This window comes from Ailuropoda melanoleuca, chromosome 1, assembly GCF_002007445.2.
Source record: "Ailuropoda melanoleuca isolate Jingjing chromosome 1, ASM200744v2, whole genome shotgun sequence".
In the NCBI taxonomy this organism is placed as follows: Eukaryota; Metazoa; Chordata; class Mammalia; order Carnivora; family Ursidae; genus Ailuropoda; species Ailuropoda melanoleuca.
This window is the reverse complement of record NC_048218.1, coordinates 125,674,916-125,692,188: the sequence shown is the minus strand read 5'-3', so window position 1 is coordinate 125,692,188 and position 17,273 is coordinate 125,674,916. Positions and strand designations below refer to the sequence as shown.

General features: G+C 38.5%; 1 pseudogene; it reads right to left on the bottom strand.

The window, feature by feature from the left end:
* Nucleotides 1-204: 204 nt before the first annotated feature.
* LOC100470067 lies at nucleotides 205-16,241 on the bottom strand (annotated as a pseudogene).
* Nucleotides 16,242-17,273: the final 1,032 nt, after the last annotated feature.

The following is a 17,273-nucleotide window of genomic DNA, read 5'->3' as shown; positions in this document are numbered from 1 at the left end:
AAAAAAAAAAAAAAGGAAAGCTAAGCATAACACTAAAGAAAGTCATCAAATCACAAAAAGAGAGAGCAAGAGAAAAAAGGAACAGAGAAGAACTAAAAACCAACAAGAAAACAATTAATAAAATGGCATAGCTACATACCTATCAATAATTATTATTTTTTATGGTGAAAAATTTAGATTTAGATTTAGTCAATTGGACTCAATTTAGATTATCTCAATTTTGTTGGCAACATCCAAAGCATCATATGCCTTGCAATGATGTGGTCAAGCAAACATCTGCCTTCTTCTCTCCATCAGGCCTGATCAGGGTGTTGACCTTGGTCACATCAATGCCATAGAGCTTCTTCACAGCCTGTTTGATTTGGTACTTGTTGGCCTTGACATCCGCAATGAACAGAAGTGTATTACCTTCTATTTTCTTCACGGATGACTTGGTAGTTAGGGGAACTTGACGATGGCATAGTGGTCAAGCTTGTTTCTCCTGGGGGGGGGCACTATTTCCAGTATATTTGGGCTGCCTTCAGAGACACAGTGTCTTGGGCCATTGAAAAGTAGGTGACTAGGGGATCTTCTTTTTTGTGTGACTATGGATGCCTAAGGGCATCACTTTCTTGGCCTTCAAAACCTTTACTTTGGCTTCAGCTTGGGGAGGGGCAGGAGCTTCCTTCTTTGCCTTTGGTGCCAGCTTTGTGAAAGGTCAATAATTACTTTAAATGTTAACGGACTAAATGCTCCATAAAGAAATGGGGTGACTGAATGGATAAAAAAAAAGACTATATGCTGTCTACACTATAGGCTGTCTACAAGAGACTCACTTCAGACCTAAGGACACATACAGACTGAAAGTGAAGGGACAGAATTAGATATTCCATGCAAACGGAAGCCAAGAGCAAATAAACAAACAAGACAAAACAGACTTTAAAATAAAGACTGTGACAAGAGACAAAAAAGGGCATTGCATAAAATAAGGGGATCATTCCATCAAGAGGATAAAACAATTGTTAAATATCTATGTACCCAACATAGGAGTGCCTAAGTAAAGAAAATATTAACATACATGAAGGGAGAAAGTGACGGTAATACAGTAATAGTAGAGGACACCCAACTTAACATCAATAGACAGATCATCCATACAGAAAAACAGTTAAGAAATAGTGGCTGTAAACAACACATTAGACCAGAAGGAAATTAAAGATATATACAAAGCAGTCCATCCAAAAACGGCAGAATACACATTCTTTTCAAAAGCACATAATACATTCTCCCGGGTAGGGCACATATTAGGCCATAAAACAAGCCCCAATAAACTTAAGNAACAAGCCTCAATAAACTTAAGACAAATCTCATCAAGCATCTTTTTCAAACACAACTACATGAAACTAAAAATCAATTACAAAAAAAAAATTGGAAAAAAACCCNAAATCGGAAAAAAACCCATAAACACGTGCAGGCTAAACAACATGCTACTAAACAACTAGTGGGTCAACGAAAAAATCAAAGATGAAATTCAAACTGTATCTTAAGACAAATGATAATGGAAACACAATGGTTCAAAATCTTTGGGATGTAACAAAAGCTGGGTTTTTAAAAAATTTTATTTATTTATTTGACACAGAGAGAAAGAACATAAGCAGGGGGAGCGGCAGCCAGAAGGAGAGGAAGACGGAGAAGCAGGCTCCCTACTGATCAAGGAGCCTGATGTGGGGCTCGATCCCAGGACCCTGGGATTATGACCTGAGCCGAAGGTAGACGCTTAACTGGCTGAGCTACCCAGGCATCCCAAAGCTCTCATATGTAAATTTACAGTGATATAGGCCCACCTCAAGAAACAAGAAAAATCTAAATAATCTAATTTTATACCTAAAGGAACTTAAAAAAAAAAAAGCGCAAAGTTGGTAGAAGGAAGGAAATAATAAAGAACAGAACTGAATAAATAGAGACTAAAAAAATAGAAAAGATCAATAAAACTAAGACCTTTTCTTTGAAAAGATAAACAAAATTTATAAACTTTAGCCAGACTCATCAAAAGAGAGAGAGGGGGAGGAAGGGAGAGAAAGGATGGAAAGGACTCCAGTAAGAAAAATGAAAGAAAAGAAGTTACAATGACACCACAGAAATTCAAAAGCTTATAAAAGATGACCAGAGAAAATTATATGCCAACAAACTGGACAACCCAGAAGAAACTGATAAAATCCTAGAAACATACAATCTTCCAAGACTGAGTCATGAAGAAATAGAAAATCTAAGCAGACAAATTACCAGTAAAAAAAGTGAACCAGTAATCAAAAAAAACTTTTAACAAACAAAAGTCCAGGACCAAAATGGATTCACAGATGAATTCTAATAAATATTTAAATAAGAATTAATACCTATCCTCTCCAACTGTTCTAAGAAATAGAAGAAGAGGGTCCATTTCCAAAGTTGTTTTAAAAGGCCAGCGTTGCCTTGATACCAAAATTGGGCAAACGCATTATCAAAAAAGGATAATTACGAGTTCTCAACATTTGCTGCAACATGGATGGCACTGGAGGAGATAATGCTAAGTGAAATAAGTCAAGCAGAGAAAGACAATTATCATATGATTTCTCTCATCTATGGAACATAAGAACTAGGAAGATCGGTGGGGGAAGAAAGGGATAAAGAAAGGGGGGGTAATCAGAAGGGGGAATGAAGCATGAGAGACCATGGACTCTGAGAAACAAACTGAGGGCTTCAGAGGGGAGGGGAGTGGGGGAATGGGATAGGCTGGTGATGGGTAGTAAGGAGGGCATGTATTGCATGGTGCACTGGGTGTTATATACAACTAATGAATCATTGAACTTTACATCAAAAACGAGGGATGTACTGTATGGTGACTAACACAATATAATAAAAAAAACATTAAAAGAAAAAAAAAGGATAATTACAAACCAATATCCCTGCTTTAAAGAGATGCAAAAATCCATAAACATGCTGGCAAACCAAATTCAGCAATACATTAAAAGGATCATTCACCACAATCCAGTGGGATTTATTCCAGAAATGCAAGGACAGTTTAATAGCTGCAAATTAATCATTTTATACCACATTAACATAATGAAGGATAAAAACCATATGATCATCTCAAAAGATGCAGAAAAAGCATTTAACAAAATTCAACATCCATTCGTGATAAAAACTCTCACCAAAGTAGGTTTAAAGGGAACACACCTCAACACGATAAAAGCCATATATGACAAACCGATAGCTAATATCATACTCAAAGGTGAAAAGCTGTAAGCTTTTCCCCTAAGATCAGGAGCAAGACAAGGATGTCTACTCTTGCCACTTACATTCAACATTGTATTAGAAGCCCTTGCATAGAAATCATGTAAGAAAGAGAAATAAAATGCACCCAAATTGCTAAGGAAGAGGTAAAACTGTCTCTAATTGCAGATGACAAGATACTATTATGTAGAAAATCCTAAGGACTCCACCAAAAAACTATTAGAAGTAATAAGTCAATTCAAAATTCAAAGTAAGCTTCAGAATACAAAATTAATATACAGAAATTGCCTGGATTTCTATACTCTAATAAGGAAGTAGCAGAAAGAGTAATAAAGAAAACAATCCCATCTATAATTGCATCACAAAGTATAAAATATCTAGGAATAAATTTAACTAAGGAGATGAAAGACCTGTACTCTAATAACTAAAAGATAGTGATGAAAGAAACTGAAAACAACACAAATTAATGAGAAGATATATTATGCTCATGGATTGGAAGAATTAATATTGTTAAAATGTTCATACTACACAAAGCAATACATAGGTTCAAAGCAATGTCTATAAAAATATCAATAGTATTTACAGAACTAGAACAAAAAAAAAATCCTAAAATTTATATGGAATCATGAAAGACCTCAAAGAGCCAAGGAAACTTTCAGAAAGAACAAAGCTAGAGGTATCACAATCCCAGTTTTCAAGCTATACTACAAAGTTATAATAATCAAAACAGTATAGTACTGGCAAAAAGTGGAGTCATAGATCAATGAAATAAGACAGAGAGCCCAGAAATAAACCCACCCATATATGATCTAATAATCTGTGATGAAGAAGCCAAGAATATACAATGGGGAAAAACAGTCTCTTCAACAAATGGTGCCAGAAAACCAGACAGCTACATGCAAAAGAATGAAACTTGACCACGTTCTTATACTATGTACCAAAAAAAAAAAAAAAAAANAAAAAAAAAAAAAAAAAAAAGATTACATACCTAAGTGTAACACTTAAAATAATAAAACTCCTAAAAGAAAACATAAGCACTAAACTCTTGGATATCAGCCTTAGCTGATACACACACACACACACACACACACACACACACACATTTATGTATATACATATACATAATTCATACATACATATATATGCAAATATATTTGGATGTGTCTCCTCAGGAAAGGGCAGTGAAAGCAAAAATAAACAATGGGACTACATCACACTAAATATCTTTTGCACAGAGAAAGAAATCAATAAAATAAAAAGTCAGCCTACTGAATGAGAGAAGGTATTTGCAAATGATTCATCTGATAAGGGGTTAATTTCCAAAATATATAAAGAACTCATCCAACTCAACACTGAAAGAATAATCTAATTTAAAAATGGACAAAGGACATGAAAGACATTTTTTCAAAGAAGATGTACAGATGGCTAAGAGACATATGAGAAAATGTTCAACATCACTAATCATCAGGGAAGTGCAAATCAAACTCCAATAAGATATCACACCATTCAGAATAGCTATTATTGAAAAGACAAGAAACAAGTGTTGGCAGGGATGTGGAGAAAAAGGGAGCCTTGTGCACTGTTGATGGGAATGTAAATTGGTACAGCCGCTGTGGAAAATAGTATGGAGTTTCCTCAAAAAATTAGAAGTAGAAATACTTTATGATCTGGTAATTTCCAAAGAAAATGAAAACACTAATTTAAAAAGATTTATGGTGCACTTGGATGGCTCAGTTGGTTGAACATCAGACTCTTGGTTTGGGCTCAGGTCATGCCCCCTTTTGGGCTCCGTGCTCAATGGGGAGTCTGCTTGAGATTCTCTCCCACTCCCTCAGTCCCTCACCTTGTGCTCTTTCTCTAAAATAAATAAATAAAAAGATTTATATACAGCTATGTTTATTGCAGTATTACTTACAATAACCAAGATACTGAAGTCACCTACATGTCCACTGGTAGATGAATAGATAAAGAAGATGTGGCACATGTGCACACACACACGCACACTCACACACGAATATTACTCAGCCATAAAAAGAAAGAAATCTTGCAACAACATGAATGGACTTAGAAGGTATTATTTTAAGTGAAATAAGTCAGGTAGAGAAAGACGAATATGATTTCACTTATATGTGGAATCTAAAAAACGAAACAAACCAACCACGAAAACAGAAAACCAGAAACAGACTCATAAATAATGGGGACAAACTGGTAGGACTACAAGTGAGGGATGTGGCAGGTGGGGCAAAATAAGTGAAGGGGATTAAGAGGTACAAACTTCCAAACAGAAGTCAGTCACAGGAATGAAAAGTAGAGCATAGAGAATATAGTTGATAATATTGTAATAACGTCATAAGGTAACATTATAACTACACTTATCATGCTGAGCACTTCTTAATGTATGGTAAAGTAGAATCAGTAGGTTATATACCTGAAATTAATATAACATTGCATGTCAATTATATTTCCATTCAAAATAAAAAAATTAGAAAAAAAGAAGAAAGGGGTCAAATCACTGACTTCTTACGCTTTCGCTTTAAGAAATTAGAAGAGGAGCAAATTAAACCTCAACTAAGTAGAAGAAAGGAAATAAAAAAGATTACAGTGTTAATCAGTGATTTAGAAAACAGGAAAAAATAGAGATAATTAAAAACCAAAAACATGGTCTCAGAGAAGATCAATAAAACTGATAAACTTTTAGGCTAATCAGAAAAAAAAAATGAGCAGACACAAATTACCAGTATTGGGAATGAAAGTGGTAACATAACTACAGATCCTACAGTTAATATAAAGACAAAAAGGGATCATAATTCATTAGATCAATACATCTGAGAACTTAGATGAAATTGATATATTTTTGATAGATACAAACTACCAAAGGTCACTTAAGAAGAAATTAAAAACCTGAATATCCCTACATATTTTAAAAAATTGAATTGTAGTTAAAATAGTCCAAGAAAGAAAATTTCAGAGTCACATGGCTCTACTCATGAATTATACCACACATTTACTGAAGAACTAATATCAATTGTATACAAGCTCTTCCAGAAAAGTGAAGAGAAGGAAATAATTTCCAACTCATTGTGTAAGACCAGCATTACCTTCATAATAAAATCAGATAAAGACATTGCAAGTAAAGAAAACTACAGCCCAATATCTCCCATGAAAACAGATGCAAAAATTTTAAACTAAAATTTATAAATCCAACAATATATTAAAGGGATAATATGTTATGAACAGCAAGGTTTATCTTAGAAATTCAAGATTAGTTTAATTTTAAAAAATTAGTGTAACTCACCATTTAACAGACTGAAAAGGAAAAACCATAATTATTAGAATTGATAGAGAACAAACATTTGGAAAAATTAAAAATCCATTCCTGATAAGACTCAACAAAGGAGATACTATAATAGGACACTTCCAACATGATAAAAAGCGTCTATGAAAAACACACAGATAACATCATACTAAATGGTGAAAGACTGAATGCTTGCCCCCTAAAATCAGGACAAGAGAATGATATCCATTTTTACCATTGCTATTCAACATTGTACTGGAAATTCTGGGAGCAAAATGACCTGGAGAGAATAGAGCATTGTGTTGTGAGTCGAGTCTACAACTACAGCTGGAGTGAGATTTGGGGATATGTGTGCTTTACTTGGAAGTTTCCCAGAGGAACAAGCATTTGGGAGGGGGACCTGCTAAACCATGGGACTTCACGTGGTCAAATGGGATGAGGAATCACACTGTTGGTAAGAATATGAATCCTTGAGGGACTCAGTCGGTTAGGCTTCCAACTCTTAATTTTGGCTCAGGTCATGATCTCAGGGTCATGAGATTGAGACCTGCATCAGGCTCTGTACTCAGCAGGGAGTCTGCCTGAGATTCTCTCCCTCCCTAGCCCCTCCCTCTCAAATAAATAAATAAATCTTAAAAAAAAAAAGAATATAAAACCTAGAAGAAGAACTTAACACATCTAGGTAACGTTTGTATGTATCAACTTACTGCTCTTAGTTGAGGATAAATACTTCATGATCAAGGAGCTTGTCTTTGTCTTTACTCCCTTGACCGAACTGTCTTGAATACAGCAGATGCTCATGGCTATTTGCTGAGTGAAGGAAGGAAGGAAGGAAAGAATACATACATAAATAGCAACATGGACTCTTGACAGAAATAGCACTAAAATNATAAAACCTAGAAGAAGAACTTAACACATCTAGGTAACGTTTGTATGTATCAACTTACTGCTCTTAGTTGAGGATAAATACTTCATGATCAAGGAGCTTGTCTTTGTCTTTACTCCCTTGACCGAACTGTCTTGAATACAGCAGATGCTCATGGCTATTTGCTGAGTGAAGGAAGGAAGGAAGGAAAGAATACATACATAAATAGCAACATGGACTCTTGACAGAAATAGCATTAAAGTTCCTTCAAATGCTCTTATTTTAGAACACTTTATAATTGGGATGATTTCCATGTTGCTCAATCGAATACACCACAAAATATTTTCATTATGTCTGGCACTGAAAATTATTGACACAATATTTATGGGCAACATCTCTGACATCTTATTGGCTTCAGAAGGCTAATTTTGAAAGACCAGTTTCAAGATCCGCCCAGCGTACTCAGGAAGAGCAGAGCAAGAGAAATCATTTTCTTTAATTAGGGAAACTTTCACTAGAAAGAATGCTCTACGGAGGCATGACATTGCCAGTCTTGAGCACATACTCCCAGTTCCTAGAACAGTGCCTAGAATAAGTAAATACTCGGTAAATATTTTGGGATAAATGCACAAGTGGTTGCCCACTAAGTCAGTAGGATGAGGATTTGTTGACCTATAGCCACACATCCAAAATTTGTCTTCTCATTGCCCCCAAGGTTTCTCACAAGATAAAATCCTCCTTTGCGAGGCTTCTGAAAGGTAAGCCCCTATCTGGTGGTAGGGCTGTTGGAAGTGAGGAACAGATATTTTGTTGAAATATAATTGGGAGGTCTTAAGACTATTAAAATTATTCCAAAAGCAATGCAATTCCAAAAGCAATGCACATTTATTACAAGAATTTAGATATAATAAAATTACATGAAGTAAAAGGTGAAAGAAAGGTTGTGGAGTCTTAAGACTTTTTGGGAATTACTGCAAAAGTAATACTCATTGTAAAAATTCAGATGCCACAGAATTATGTAAAGTAAAAGGTGAAAGTTTCCCTTCTCCCTTTTTTCAGTCTGTTATCTTGAGAAATCACCATTGCTGGTTTGGAGGACATCTTAGGCTTTCCTCCATGTCCAATCTTGACTATAATAATAATTTTCAAAATGAGTCATGCAACTTTTAAATAATCTTAATATATCTTGAATATCCTTCCACGTCAATGCATGTATATCAAATGCATTATTTTAATGGCTGGTTACTAATTCATTGTATAAGTCGTCTGTAATTTATTTAAACTATCCCTATTGATTGACATTTGGATAGTTTCTTATTCTTTGCTATTATTAACTGCACTCTGATGAAACATACATTTAAAAAAATAGTTTTGTGTGTATTTCTATAAGATAAATTTTAGAAGTGGAAGTGCTGATTCAATTAGAAACCAGGTAAGGGTTAGATCTTTAAGCAAAAGTCAGACAGGCCCCAGGTTCTGACTCTTTGCCAGAGAGGGACTTGTGCTTTCTAGCAGGCACAGCAAAGAAGGAAACAGAATTGTTTACAGGATTCCCTGTCCTTAGGAGAGATGTTGAAAGGAAAAGCTACCTTTGGGAATAATTAGTGGAATAAGCACAAACGAAAGGCAGAGCTCAGTCATTTTAGGTGAGAGCTGACCTGTGACAGAGAGAGCAGACCCACTTTCCTTTCTTTCAGAAACAACAGGTGCAGTTTGCTGGAAAGAGCCTAGGCCAGGGGGCTGAACTGTGGGAGGTTTCTGCTATCTACCAGCCTGACAGCATACGTACTATTGAAAGCCTGAGAGTCACACAGCTTTCCTGCTTATATTGTCTGAGAGGTATGGAGATGGGAGAACAAAAAGGGAAGTTAATCAAACCATCAAGTAGTAGCTGGTCCTGGGAGGTGTAGATCCAACTCACCAGTATAAAAAAAATAAATAAATAATAATAATACTGAGGTCTGACCATGAGCTAGGCCCTATGCTACTCACTTCTCATAAATGGTCATATTTAATGTTCACTCGTTAAACCCATTTTATAGATATTGAGCCAGGGGAACAGAAAAGTTAAGTAATTTTCCTATGGTCACACAGCCAGGAATGGGCAATCTGAGATCCATGTCCAGGCTTGGCACAGAAGGCACCTAGCAAGTGTGCTCTGAATAACATGGTAGGACGAGCAGATCAAGAGAGGACAGGGACTTCGACCGTGTGAGGGGTTTGGAGCATACTACAGCAACCTGGGAGAGTCAGGACGCCCGAGACCCTCACCAGCATTCACAGAAGGAGAGCAGGAGTCCATGCTGTGCCTGCCCAGATACTTAGGTTCCAAAAGGTGCCACATAAACTCTCATCCCCTACTGGAAACCAGAAACAGGGTCTGGTGAAGAGACTGGGCTCATTTTTCCATCAGCAAAAAGAAAGAGAGTGTTTGCTCTTTAATTTACCATCCTTGAGCTACTCTGCCCATTTGGGTCCCAAAGGACACACACTCTAAAGGGTTTGTGACTCCACCGCCACTCTCTCTGGGGATTACTGCANTAGAATAAGTAAATACTCGGTAAATATTTTGGGATAAATGCACAAGTGGTTGCCCACTAAGTCAGTAGGATGAGGATTTGTTGACCTATAGCCACACATCCAAAATTTGTCTTCTCATTGCCCCCAAGGTTTCTCACAAGATAAAATCCTCCTTTGCGAGGCTTCTGAAAGGTAAGCCCCTATCTGGTGGTAGGGCTGTTGGAAGTGAGGAACAGATATTTTGTTGAAATATAATTGGGAGGTCTTAAGACTATTAAAATTATTCCAAAAGCAATGCAATTCCAAAAGCAATGCACATTTATTACAAGAATTTAGATATAATAAAATTACATGAAGTAAAAGGTGAAAGAAAGGTTGTGGAGTCTTAAGACTTTTTGGGAATTACTGCAAAAGTAATACTCATTGTAAAAATTCAGATGCCACAGAATTATGTAAAGTAAAAGGTGAAAGTTTCCCTTCTCCCTTTTTTCAGTCTGTTATCTTGAGAAATCACCATTGCTGGTTTGGAGGACATCTTAGGCTTTCCTCCATGTCCAATCTTGACTATAATAATAATTTTCAAAATGAGTCATGCAACTTTTAAATAATCTTAATATATCTTGAATATCCTTCCACGTCAATGCATGTATATCAAATGCATTATTTTAATGGCTGGTTACTAATTCATTGTATAAGTCGTCTGTAATTTATTTAAACTATCCCTATTGATTGACATTTGGATAGTTTCTTATTCTTTGCTATTATTAACTGCACTCTGATGAAACATACATTTAAAAAAATAGTTTTGTGTGTATTTCTATAAGATAAATTTTAGAAGTGGAAGTGCTGATTCAATTAGAAACCAGGTAAGGGTTAGATCTTTAAGCAAAAGTCAGACAGGCCCCAGGTTCTGACTCTTTGCCAGAGAGGGACTTGTGCTTTCTAGCAGGCACAGCAAAGAAGGAAACAGAATTGTTTACAGGATTCCCTGTCCTTAGGAGAGATGTTGAAAGGAAAAGCTACCTTTGGGAATAATTAGTGGAATAAGCACAAACGAAAGGCAGAGCTCAGTCATTTTAGGTGAGAGCTGACCTGTGACAGAGAGAGCAGACCCACTTTCCTTTCTTTCAGAAACAACAGGTGCAGTTTGCTGGAAAGAGCCTAGGCCAGGGGGCTGAACTGTGGGAGGTTTCTGCTATCTACCAGCCTGACAGCATACGTACTATTGAAAGCCTGAGAGTCACACAGCTTTCCTGCTTATATTGTCTGAGAGGTATGGAGATGGGAGAACAAAAAGGGAAGTTAATCAAACCATCAAGTAGTAGCTGGTCCTGGGAGGTGTAGATCCAACTCACCAGTATAAAAAAAATAAATAAATAATAATAATACTGAGGTCTGACCATGAGCTAGGCCCTATGCTACTCACTTCTCATAAATGGTCATATTTAATGTTCACTCGTTAAACCCATTTTATAGATATTGAGCCAGGGGAACAGAAAAGTTAAGTAATTTTCCTATGGTCACACAGCCAGGAATGGGCAATCTGAGATCCATGTCCAGGCTTGGCACAGAAGGCACCTAGCAAGTGTGCTCTGAATAACATGGTAGGACGAGCAGATCAAGAGAGGACAGGGACTTCGACCGTGTGAGGGGTTTGGAGCATACTACAGCAACCTGGGAGAGTCAGGACGCCCGAGACCCTCACCAGCATTCACAGAAGGAGAGCAGGAGTCCATGCTGTGCCTGCCCAGATACTTAGGTTCCAAAAGGTGCCACATAAACTCTCATCCCCTACTGGAAACCAGAAACAGGGTCTGGTGAAGAGACTGGGCTCATTTTTCCATCAGCAAAAAGAAAGAGAGTGTTTGCTCTTTAATTTACCATCCTTGAGCTACTCTGCCCATTTGGGTCCCAAAGGACACACACTCAAGGGTTTGTGACTCCACCGCCACTCTCTCTGGGGATTACTGCACAATCCTATGTCACCATGGGAAGACCTCACTGTCTTTGAAATATACCATCCCCCACACTTCACTTCGTTAAAGTCTACAACACGTTATTCTAAGATAGCTTACTGAATGCTTACAATTCCCAAAGAGGAGACAGCTGCAGCAGGATGGAGCTCTGCTTTCAGGCTACAGTAAAATGTGCAACCCTCATTTTCTTTCTATCTTGGAGATAACTGTGATGGGATTAGGAGAGTCACTAATTTTTAATGCCACTGAGGCCAAAATACAAAGTACGTGATCATAGCAGTCATTGCCCTATCACTGCTTTGCTAATTTAAAAGAAGGAAGAATGTTAACAGGGCTGTCTTACTTTTAATTTGATGATTTATTCATTCATTTCACAAGGGTTTACTGGGTGAGGGCCAGGCTCTTTGCTAAGTGCTGCAGATACCGAAATGAGACTCAATGTCCTAAATTTCACACAAAAGATCTGGCAAAGCTGTGTGTCAATTCCACTGGCAAGGTTATTTGGCAATCTGCAGGATTAAGTTATGCTTTTATTTTTCAGCTCCCTCCATTCTATAGTTGCAAGGTGTAAGAATTTTTTGCTGCACAGTCATGGAAAGTCCCTAGTTTCAGTCCTTAAAGAAAGAATGTCATCATCCTCAAATTTCTCATGTCTTTCAAACTATTTTATGGTGGCAGCAATTCAGTGGCCCCAGAGCCCTGGCTTCAGCGGAGATCACAGATAGTAAGTAATTTGTTTACTATCAGCAAATCCTCTCCTGCATGCCATAGGCTGCCGGTTGCAAAAAAACAAATCAATCTCCGGTTAATTTGAAAAGAGAAAGGCTGTATTAGCTGGGTATCTGGTAGCTTCTACAGTTCATGAGAAGTCCAGAGAACTGGGTTTAGGAAAGAAATAGGAATGGTGGCTGGGCAGTTTAGATAAGCAGAATTTTTATAATGCAAACACGGGCACCACTCCCATCCATTTTGGGTCCTGGCTGCCACTGCCACCGCGGTCCTAAACCCTCCCGCTTCTTTGTCTCTCTCTCTCTCTGACTCCATCTGAGGCAGGAGCAGCTAACTGGCCAAGCCAGGTCTAGCACCCAAACCCTAGCTTTCACAGGGCCAAGAAGCCAAGTAAATGGATCCTCACCAAGATTCACACAGTGGCAGTTTCTTCAAGACAGAAAGGAGTTCAGATCCAGCTCCCAGATCACAGATTGCCTTTATAGATAGACAGGAAGTAACAGGACCCCTATGATTATCAGGAAGCAGCTTGGATGATGGATTATAATGATTTGAGAGTTTATGGGTGCCTTTTGAACCTGGCATTATGGAGCTCGATAATTTACTGGATGTGAAGGAGGAGAGAGAGAGAAGGAAAGAGCGGGATCTAGGACCACTCAAGTTTCTGGCTAGGCTGCCTAGGTGACTGGCTATGCTGTTGATCTTACAAAAAATACCAACAAGTGGGGTTAGATTCTAGGTCCCTAACTCTAAGACAGGCAATATGGCATACAAGTGGAGAGACTCTGAACACAGTCTTCTTTGGTTCAACTCCTAGCTGACTATCTTCCAGCTGTACGATTTTGGACATATGACTTAACTACACTATGCTTCAGTTTCTGCATCTTAAAATGAGGGTAGTAATAATATCTGTCTTAAAGAGTGATTGCCAGGCTGAATGAGCATGCACGTTAAAGAACTTAGAACAGTGCCTGACACTATTAAGTTCTCAATAAATGTTGATTACTACTGTTAGCTATTATCAATTCAGTACTCTCTCCAATTAATCCAAAGAGTTTGGGGGTTCTTTATACCCCTATGACAAGGCCGATCCGAAAAACACAACAACAGAGTGGTCTTGAGCAGTTAGGGTCTACTGGTCATACTCTCCATGGAGAAATGCAGACCAGCCTGAGGACAGCCACTCACAGCCATTCATACAGGCAAGACAGCAGCCACTTAATTAAAGACAGTGCTCCACAGCACCTTATCAGAAATTTAAAAAAAAATAATAACTTTTGCAGATCTAAGACCACGTCTTCTGCACATTCTGATTTCACATTGTGAAAACTACTAACTCACAAGTTACTTCTACCAAGGGAGTGACACAGCATTCTGAAACCTCTACTCTAACATGAGCAAGTCAAACAGGTTTCTTACATAATAAGAGCTCTGGCATTTCACCGAGGGATTGGCTCCCTGACAGCTCCTGCATCCCCTGGAGAAAGGTACCAACATATTTGCACAGCCGGGTTTGATCCAAGCTTAGGGCACAGGGTATGGTGCAATGAGTAGGTCAAGGCAGTAAGAGGCCAGTTCTACTGCGGCTCAGAGCAACTCTGGAATGTGTGAGGTTGAATACAAGTGGGAGGCAAATGCTTAGAGACCCCTGGTGTTTCCAATTCCATTTGGGCATGATTGGGGGAGTTCTGGGTCTAGACTGAGCTGAATCCAATGGAACCTTCAAAACTCAATCTCCAGGAGTTATCTGGCAGTTCTGTATCAAATCATTAATGTGGGAACTACCCTGATGCTTACAACCTGGAGAAGCGGCATCAGCTCTTTCCCCCACATTGAACAGCTTGCATAACAGAGCAGATCTAAATTTCCTGAAGAATGGGAGAACCCGGGGCCAAGAAAGATAAAGATCAGCTTTCAGGCTGGAAAACAAATATCCTTCTCTGCCAGACTAATGCAAAAACGAACTAAAAATTTACCAAAGCCTTTAGCACAAACCTTCCGTTCACTTCTTATTCTGAACTGCTGGAGTAATCACAGAATACTCATCTGGTGACCATGAGATCTGGCTGGAAAAGGCTAGTCAGTTCTATGAAATATATGACCTCTCTACTTTTCAGAGTTCTCTTACTCAGACAAAACTGACTTTGAAGCTGAGTGGATCCCTACTTCTGGTGTATGATCTAAAATTTGGGGTGTTTTTATGTTAGGGAAATTAATTTATCAGGATAATGTTATTTTTGATATTACATTGAAAAAGGGAGACAAAATGTAAGCCCCATATCAAGAGGACAAATACTCCATTTTATAGGAATCTGTTCCTGCAATTTTTAGTGGAAGAAGTCTTGCTGACCAGGTAGGATATTTCTGCCTTAATAATGAGGCTTGTACTACTTATTATCAGGTATTGTCCTTGGCACTTTGCATGCATTATCTCTAATTCTCATAATTAACCTGCAAGGTACGCATTACTACTCCATCACGGGGATGCGGAATGGGTTCAGAGAGGTTACTTTGGCTGGTGAGGAACAGACTTGCTACCACAAAGCACCAACGTTATTTCGCTGTACCAGGATGTCTTTCCCTAAAGAAAGGAAACCGCCCTAGAGTGAGGGTATCTTCCGGTTAAGGTAATTCAGAACAGACTCGAACTTGGTGCAACCATTTGCCAAATAGTATTTTGGGGCTGGAATCACACTTCCATAAAGGTCAAAGATTTGAGGGTCTCCCCCCTTTGCTCAAGTGCATCAATCAGAGCAGCTCAGCATGGAAATACCTAAAATTTATGAGCAGCTCCTGGGCAAATGCTGTCGAGGCCAATACCCAGTCCACCCAGACCTTGTCCTGAAGGCTGTGTCTGAGAGAAGCTCTGGGAAAGTCTGTTCCCCTTTGGGGTACTTCCTGCAAATGCACAATCTTTTTCATCTACGCAAAAAGAGCCAATTCATCCACCAACCAACCCCCATGCCCTTCTACCCCAAACCTATCAACAGTGACATTCCTGGAGGACAGAATCGCTACAGGCAGACCTCCGACATATCGCAGGTTTGGTTCCAGACCACCACGGTACAGCAAATCTTGCAATAAAGTGAGTCCAGTGAATTTTCTGGGTTCCCCACTGTATGCGAAAGTTACATTTACACTACACTGTAGTCTGTTAAGTCTGCAACAGCATGATGTCTAAAAAGCCAATGTACACATCTGAGTTTAAAGCTACCTTATTGCTAAAAAATGCCAACCATCATCTAAGCTTGCAGTGAGGTGTAATCTTTTTGCTGGTGGAGGGTCTTACCTCAGTGTTGAAGGCTGCTGACTGATTAGGGCGGCGGTCGCTCAAGGCTAGGGTAGCTGTGCCACATCAATTGATTCTTCCTTTCACAAGTGATTTCGCTGTAGCATGCGACGCCGTCTGATAGCATTTTACCCACAGAAGAACGTCTTTCAAAATCAGAGTCGATCCTCTCAAACTCTGGCGCTGTCTTACTAAGTTTATGTCATATTCTAAACCCTTTGTTGTCACTTCCACAGTCTTCACAGCATCTCCTCCAGGAGCAGAGTCCATCTCAAGAAACCACTTTCTTTGCGCATCCGTCAGAAGCAACTCCTCATCCATTCGCGACCTAGCATGAGATCGCAACAAGTCAGGGACAGCTTCAGGCCCCGCTTCTCATCCTGGCCCCCATGCTATTGCCACCGCTTCTGCAGTTCTTCTTCGCCCGAAGTCTCAGACCCCTCAAAGCCACCCAGGAGGGTTGTGATCAGCTTCTTCCAAACTCCTGTTAATGTTGATACTTTGACTTCTTCCTATGAGTCATGAATGTTCCTTTTATAAAAAAAAGTTCCAGTATAGTTAATGTACAGTGTTATATCAGTTTCAGGTGTACAATCTAGTGATTCAACAATTCTGGGCATTACTCAGTGCTTGTCAAGTTAAGTGTGCTCTTAATCTCTTTCACCTATTTCACCCATCCCCCCACCCGTCTCTCCTCTGGGAATCACCAAGTTGTCCTCTGTATTTAGGAGTCTGTTTATCTCTTCTTTATTTTGTTCATTTGTTTTGTTTCTTAAATTCCATGTATGAATGAAATCGTATGGTATTTGTCTTTCTCTGACTTATTTCACTTAGCATTATACCCTTTAGGTCCATCCATGTTTTTGCAAATGGCAAGATTTCATTCTTTTTTTATTTTAATTTATTTATTAATTTTTCAAAGTTCCATGATTTATTTCTTGCATATAATTCATTCTTTTTTTATGGCTGAGTAATCTATCTATCTATCTATCTTTCTTTCTTTCTCTATCTATCCATCTATCTATCTATCCCACCTCTGTTTTATTCATCTACAATTGTGAATAATTTCCAGAAGGTCTTCAATTGACTTTGCCCAGATCCATTAGGGGAATCATTATCTATGGCAGCTACAGCCTTCTGAAAGTTATTTCTTAAACAAGAAGACTATAAAATCAAAATTACTCCTTGGTCCATGAGCTTCAGAATGGATGTCGTGTTAGCGTTATGATACCAACATTAATTTCACTGTACATCTCCACCAGAGCTCTTGGGTAACCAGGCATAGTGTCCATGAACAGTAATATTTTGAAAGAAATATTTTTTTTCTGAGCAGGTCTCAACGGTGGGCTTCGA